Below are 6,889 nucleotides of genomic sequence, written 5' to 3'. Positions count from 1 at the left end.
CGAGACACACCCCGCCCAGGCCTGGCTCCCCGAGACCTGCAAACACCAGCAGTGGCAGCAATTTCCCTGGGGCTCTATCAGGCCCAGGCTCTTCCTCATCCCTCAGGTTTACATTTCACTTTGCAAAGGTAACAGTGGCTTAAACAAACCAAAGTAATCTCTAGGTCTCCTACTACAGTTACTTTAATTTTATGGAGCAAGAGTTTAAATTATAGAGATTGGCCAGGCGCGGTGGCTCACGCCTATAATCCCAGCACTTTGGGAGGCCAAGGCGGTGGATCACCTGAGGTCGGGAGTTCGAGACCAGCCTGACCAACATGGAGAAACCCCATCTCTACTAAAAATACAAAAAATTAGCCAGGTATGGTGGCACATGCCTGTAATTCCAGCTACTGGGGAGGCTGAGGTAGGAGAATCGCTTGAAGCTGGGAGGCAGAGGTTGCAGTAAGAGTGCCACTGCACTCCAGCCTGGGCAACAAGAGCAAAACTCTGTCTTAAAAATATATATATATATACACATACAGATGATCAGATTTAATCCTTCAAGATGTAGGTTAGTTCAAATTACATATGAATAATTATTATCTTTCTAATTAATAAAAGCTCACATTTTCCTATGGATTTTTGTTGTCGAGAATAATTGAATTCACATTGTTCAGTGTCATCTAGACTAATTCTTAAGTTTATATTTTGAAAATAAGCAGGTCCCTTTCAACATGGGAAGTATAGCACAATTATCTTCCCACACAGGAAAGAAAAACAATTTTTTTTTTTAGGATCCTCTTTATACTACCATTATCAACAATGTCACCATTTGATTTTTAAAAATTGAGGCAAGATGTCATTTGTTTTTGAAACAAACCTACTTTCATTTAAGTCATTTGTAGCTGTTAGGAAACAATATTTGCAATGGAAATAGTGTTTCAATGTCACTATCTTTTTATCAAAGATAAAACAAGGTTCTGTATATATTTTCCTATAATCACAGCACAGTATTTTCTTTATTTCCTCTCTATCCCATAACATGATTTATATACCTTTTTTTTTTTTCTCTTGAGACAGAGTCTCACTCTGTCGCCCAGGCTGCAGTGCAGTGGCACGATCTCGGCTCACTGCAACCTCTGCCTCCTGGGTTCAAGCGATTCTCCTGCCTCAGCCTCCTGAGTAGCTGGGATTACAGGCGCCCACCACCATGCCTGGCTTTTGTATTTTTAGTAGAGATGGGATTTCACCATGTTGGTCAGGCTGATCTCGAACTCCTGATCTTGTGATCCGCCCACCTCAGCCTCCCACAGTGCTGGGATTACAGGCGTAAGCCATTGTGCCCAGCCACATTATTTAAATACCTTTTAAGCCAGGTGACATAATCTGAGTCGAAATGTGGTTATTTGGTCTTATGACCTTCTACTATCTCATACATTTTTGGAGGGCGGAGACTTATCTTTTTTCTTACAAGTCCAGAATCTTTGTTGTAGTTAGAACTATTTGGGGTTACCCATCAGTTCCGTCCTCTGAGAAAATAACCCAAATCCCTCTCCCCAAAGTGCAAAGATGAGCTAAGAAAGTCATGTTATACAATAGGAGGCCCAATCTCCTGGCCATATCTCTTTGGACTAATTGTGCTTACCTGATTCAAATTAGACTACTCAGTTTCACTCTCCGTAGCAAGAGATTTATATTCAGAAAAGTTAGTCTTCCAGGCTTCTCGACTGGAAGCTTTGTGCATAGGGTGGCCATATTCTACCACATGTGCAGAGAAAAGCATGAAAACTAATGTGCATTCATTTGGTGATTCAATGAACATTTATGGATTGTCTCTATGTGCTAGGTACACTGTAAGGTGCTGTCTGTGCAATGGTGAATCTAACAGGTATCGTCTTCATTCTTGTCAACAGTGACAAGGAGTTTTTTTTTTTTGAGACGGAGTCTCACTCTGTTGCCCAGGCTGGAGTGCAGTGTGTCATATCCACTCACTGCAAGCTCCACCTCCCGGGTTCACGCCATTCTCCTGCCTCATCCTCCTGAGTAGCTGGGACTACAGGCGCCCGCCACCACGCCCAGCTAATTTTTTGTATTTTTAGTAGAGATGGGGTTTCACTGTGTTAGCCAGGATGGTCTCGATCTCCTGACCTCGTGATCTGCCCGCCTCGGCCTCCCAAAGTGCTGGGATTATAGGCATGAACCACCGCGCCTGGGCGACAAGAGAATATTTATCTGGCTTCATCCTTGAGGTTCCTGAATAGGCTCTGAGTTCAGCAATTTCTTCCCAAATATTTGTAGAGGTCCCCAGAGTGAGTCACATGGGTGCTCTGTATATGTTGGAACTACCCGATCATAGTACTCTGTCTCTGACTGAGCTACTTGGAAGGCTGAGGTGGAAGATTGCTTGAGCTCAGGAGTTGGAGACTGTGGTGAACTATGATCACACCACTGCACTCCAGCCTAGGTGACAGAGCCAGGCTCTGCCTCTAAAAACAGAAAAAAGAAAATTCTCAGAGGAAGTTCTTCACACTGTAAGATCAGGAATCACTCTCTTATACAACGAGGAAGATGCTACATGAAGGGCAATTTATGGCCAGTGCTGTGCTTCATGCAGCATCACCTTCCCCTTCAATTTCGCATATTGCCATTGAACCAGATCTCTTTAGGGTGACTTACTTGTTCTTTTTTTTCAAAATAGAGTCTCACTCTATTACGCAGGCTAGAGTGCAATGGCGCGATCTTGGTTCACTGCAACCTCTGCCTCCTGGATTCAAGCGATTCTCCTGACTCAGCCTCCTGAGTAGCTGGGACCACAGGCGTCCACCACCACGCCTTCTAATTTTTGTATTTTTAGTAGAGATGGGATTTCACCATATTGGCCAGACTGGTCTTGAACTCCTGACCTCATGATCCACCCACCTCAGCCTCCCAAAGTGCTGGGGTTACAGGCGTGAGCCACTGTGCCCAGCCAGGATGACTTACTTTCTGGGAGGTTCCTTGATTCTCAGGTAAGGAGGTTCCAAGTGAACCTTGCCTACCAGTCATCTAAATGTGACATATAGGCTTGAGTTCTAAGGTGAACACAGCTCAGGCTCAAGCTGGTATCCCTTTCATGTTATATATGCATAACATAAATAATAAAACTCTGTGTGCATATCTTAATGTTTTTATTTGCATGTGTGTATATATATAAATGAAAAATACATAAATAAAAATGATATATATAAATGAAAAAAGTGACAATCAGCGTGTTCTTAAAAGTGGGAAGGGAGATCTCATCCTATTTTCACTTAAGTAGAGGAAATATTTAAAGACTTTTTCATTTTCAGTTATATTTTTTCTGCTATAGTTATTTCCTCTGAGATGAGCTTGAGCTCATTACATTTTTTTTTTTTTTTTTTTTGAGACGGAGTCTCGCTCTGTCGCCCAGGCTGGAGTGCTGTGGCCGGGTCTCAGCTCACTGCAAGCTCCGCCTCCCGGGTTCCCGCCATTCTCCTGCCTCAGCCTCCCGAGTAGCTGGGACTACAGGCGCCCGCCACCTCGCCCGCCTAGTTTTTGGTATTTTTTTAGTAGAGACGGGGTTTCACCGTGTTAGCCAGGATGGTCTCGATCTCCTGACCTCGTGATCCGCCCGTCTCGGCCTCCCAAAGTGCTGGGATTACAGGCTTGAGCCACCGCGCCCGGCCGCTCATTACATTTTTTCCTTGATTTATCTTCTAGTTATTTATCTTCTGTTTTTCTTTTCATATTCATTTAGACACCATTTGTCAAATTCATTTCATATTCTTTCAGCAATGCAGTTTATGATTCTAAAAACTGCATATATTTATTATGCACATTGTGAAATGACTAAATCAAGCTAATTAACATAAGCATTGCTTCACATACTTACCAGTTTTGTGATGAGAACACTTAAGATGCACTCTTTTAGCAATTTTCAAGGACACAATACATTGTCATTTACTACGGTCACCACATTGTACAATAGATTTCTTGGACTTATTCCTCCCATCTAACTTAAATTTTGTATCTTTTGACAAATATCCTCCTCCTCCTGAGGTTGGAGTGGGGTAGTTTATCTTTTTTTTTTTTTTTTTTTTTTTTGACAGAGTCTCGCTCTATTGCCCAGGCTAGAGTGCAGTGGTGGAATCTCGGCTCACTGCCACCTCTGCTTCCCGGGTTCAAGCGGTTCTCCTGCCTCAGCCTCCCGAGTAACTGGGATTACAAGAGTGTGCCACCACGCCTGGTTAATTTTTTGTATTTTTAGTAGAGACGGGGTTCTACCGTGTTAGCCCGGATGGTCTTGATCTCCTGACCCCCCGATCCGCCCGCCTTGGCCACCCAAAGTGCTGGGATTCAGGCGTGAGCCACTGCGCCTGGTTAGTTTATCAATCTTTAATGTATTCACTGACTGGTTAAATTCCTGCAATTGCATGCTTGATTTTGCATCCTTGATTCTCAGTACTAATGATCTGGATTATAGATCATTCCTTAGCTATAAACATGTTCAAATATGCTTTTCAAAACTAAACATTCTTAAAAACATTCTGTACCCTTTATTTTCCTTAGCATGATTTGTCTTTGGGACAAGGAAGAGCTGTTGGTGTTTACGTCCAGTGGGATAGGTTTTAAAAAGAACCATTTAAAGAATTTGACTTGGGTTTTGATGTATCAGAGAGTGAGGAAATTTTCACTTGAGACTCATTCAACTCTGACGTCTGTCCACATAACGGATCACTCCTTCTTGAGCATCCTCCAGCCGCCCCATTTTCTGTGCCCTTATTCTTTCGCCACGGCCCCTAACGTGATTATAAGTGACTCTGCGCGGGATGCGGGAGGGCTGCTGCATTCAAACTGCAGTCGGGTTATTCCGGAAGCTTCGACCTGGGACCCACCAAGGGGCCAGGAAGCTCTGGTGCGAGTCTGGCCGCTGCTAGGCAAGCGGGAGCGTCGCCATGGCAACGGAGCCGCGCACACGCCGCCGCGGATGGGCGGAGAAATGCCCACGCGGAAGTCTCCGCCCCCAGCCTAGGGCACCGGTGGTCTCCGCCGCCGGGAACGTCGCCATGGCAACGGCACCGCAGGCTGGAGGGGTGGAGTAGGGGGCGGGGAAATGCCAGAGCGAAAGTCCCCGCCCCCGGGCTGCTGGGCGGCGGCCAGGCAGCGGCCCGCAAGGATTTGAAACCGTTTGGCCCGGGCGGCGTCGGCGTCGGCGTCGGCGGCGGCCGAGCGGAAAGCTTCCGTGTGGTGGTGCCAGGTTCTCATTTTTTCCGAATTTCCTTCCCCCGCCCTTCCCACCAGGTTCTCGAGTGGAATTTTGCGCCAGTGGCCGCCGCCCCGCCCTTGCGGGCCCGTTCGGGGAGGGGCGTCGCCCTTAGGCCCTGGGCCCGTTCTCCGGGCCTGGGGGGCGCGCGCCCCGGGGGTCCCGGCGCTGTCCGCTGTGGTGTCCCCGGTAGGCAGAGCGCAGTCCAGGTCGGGACGGCTTGGGAAAGTTCTGAGTAAAGTTTGATCAGCCGGTTTGATCGGTTTGACATGGTCCAGGAGTCTGACCCAAGGGTTTGCGACTGGGAGAGGAAATCTGTGTCCTGGACAAGGTAGGAGCGCGGCCTGGGCCTGGGCCTCGGCGGGCCGAGGAAGGGACTGCCAGGAACGGCGCCGCTGGAGTTTTCAATTCCGTCCCAGAAAAGAGTCTCGGAACAATCAGCTGGATTTGCGGGGACAGAACCAGGGCGCTGGTTGGTTTGCAGAAAGTCCTAGGCCGCTTGGAGAGGCCCTAGCCCAGCACCGCCCCATGTAGGATGCTACCCTGTGTTTCTGAGTTAATTATTTTTAAGTGTTCAAGAGAACGACATAAGTAAATGTGAACAACTTTTCTAATCATTGCACGGCTATTTTTATTTGTCTTTAATATTTTAAGATGAGTCAAAATAAGATAGAAGAGGCACCTTAAATTCCATGAGCCTCACCACAGTGGTCAGGCTGCAGCTTAGTGAAATGCATGGTATTAATAATTTGTGCAGTTTTCAGGCCCAGCTGTCACTGTCCCCTAAGAACCTACGTCAGTGATTTCACCTCACGTAAGTCTTAGCTTCCTCCTCTGTGAAACAACCATGGAAATGGTGCGGAAATGGTAGGGCCGGGCCAGAGAATACACTGAGGTTTGTTTCTAAAGCACACACCAAGCTACGGGCAGAGTCAGGGAAGGCTCCTGTCAAAACATCCACACGTGAAAGCCGGAGAAAACGTGCACCTGTAAACCTTTTTTATTTGTCGACATTTCCAGTTTTCTTTAATGACCCACAATATATTTAAAATGTGATTTGATTGACCAAAATGGATTTTACACAACTTCCAAGAACGTTTGTTTTGTTTGGCAAGGAGTGTGATATGAAAGAAGTGTATTCTTTCCTTGGCAGTTGGGACTCCTTTTTTTCCCAGACCTTTTAATGCTTGTGGCTTGGTTATGTTTGCTGACTCTAGGGTAGGTAAGCACCTGAGAAAGTCTTAGCCCATTTTGTAGCTGTCCAAAAAGAAACAAGTTTAAAAAGAGACAACATGGGTGAGTTTAATAAAAGACATGATCCAAATATAGATTGTAGCTATAAGCAAGAGTCACCCAATGTACTTCTTTTTTACCTTGGAAATTATTTATTTTTTTGAGACAGTTTTACTCTGTGGCCCAGGCTGGAGTGCAACGGTGCGATCTCAGTTCACTGCAGCGTCCGTCACTTTGGTTACCTTTGAAATAATTTATATAACTGATAGGCACACTATAATTACTCTAAGCCTAAGCCAAAGATGTTGCTTTACTTATTTTTCAATTCTAGTAATTTAAATTTTCAATTCTGATAATGGTGTGAAACTTTTGATAAGTTGGAACTAAGTAGATATAATTCGTGAATATGAT

At 45.6% G+C, this 6,889-nt stretch overlaps 1 protein-coding gene across 15 annotated transcripts in view; it reads left to right on the top strand.

Annotated features, from left to right (window-relative positions):
• Positions 1-5,110: 5,110 nt before the first annotated feature.
• Positions 5,111-6,889, top strand: part of CEP112 (centrosomal protein 112) — a 551,317-nt gene continuing 549,538 nt past the window's right edge. For 3 of the 15 annotated variants that reach the window (XM_031657713.1, XM_031657709.1, XM_031657707.1), the window contains exon 1: positions 5,111-5,239. The gene's annotated coding sequence lies outside the window, so the exon portion shown is untranslated. Of the gene's footprint in view, positions 5,240-5,316; positions 5,577-6,889 lie in introns of those variants that run through there. The other 12 variants (XM_031657703.1, XM_031657714.1, XM_031657701.1 and 9 more) reach the window with 8 other exon arrangements.

The sequence above is a fragment of the Papio anubis genome, chromosome 17 (genome assembly GCF_008728515.1).
Source record: "Papio anubis isolate 15944 chromosome 17, Panubis1.0, whole genome shotgun sequence".
Lineage (NCBI taxonomy): Eukaryota > Metazoa > Chordata > Mammalia > Primates > Cercopithecidae > Papio > Papio anubis.
Note: the sequence above shows the minus strand (reverse complement) of the source record. Positions and strands in the feature narration are given on the sequence as shown.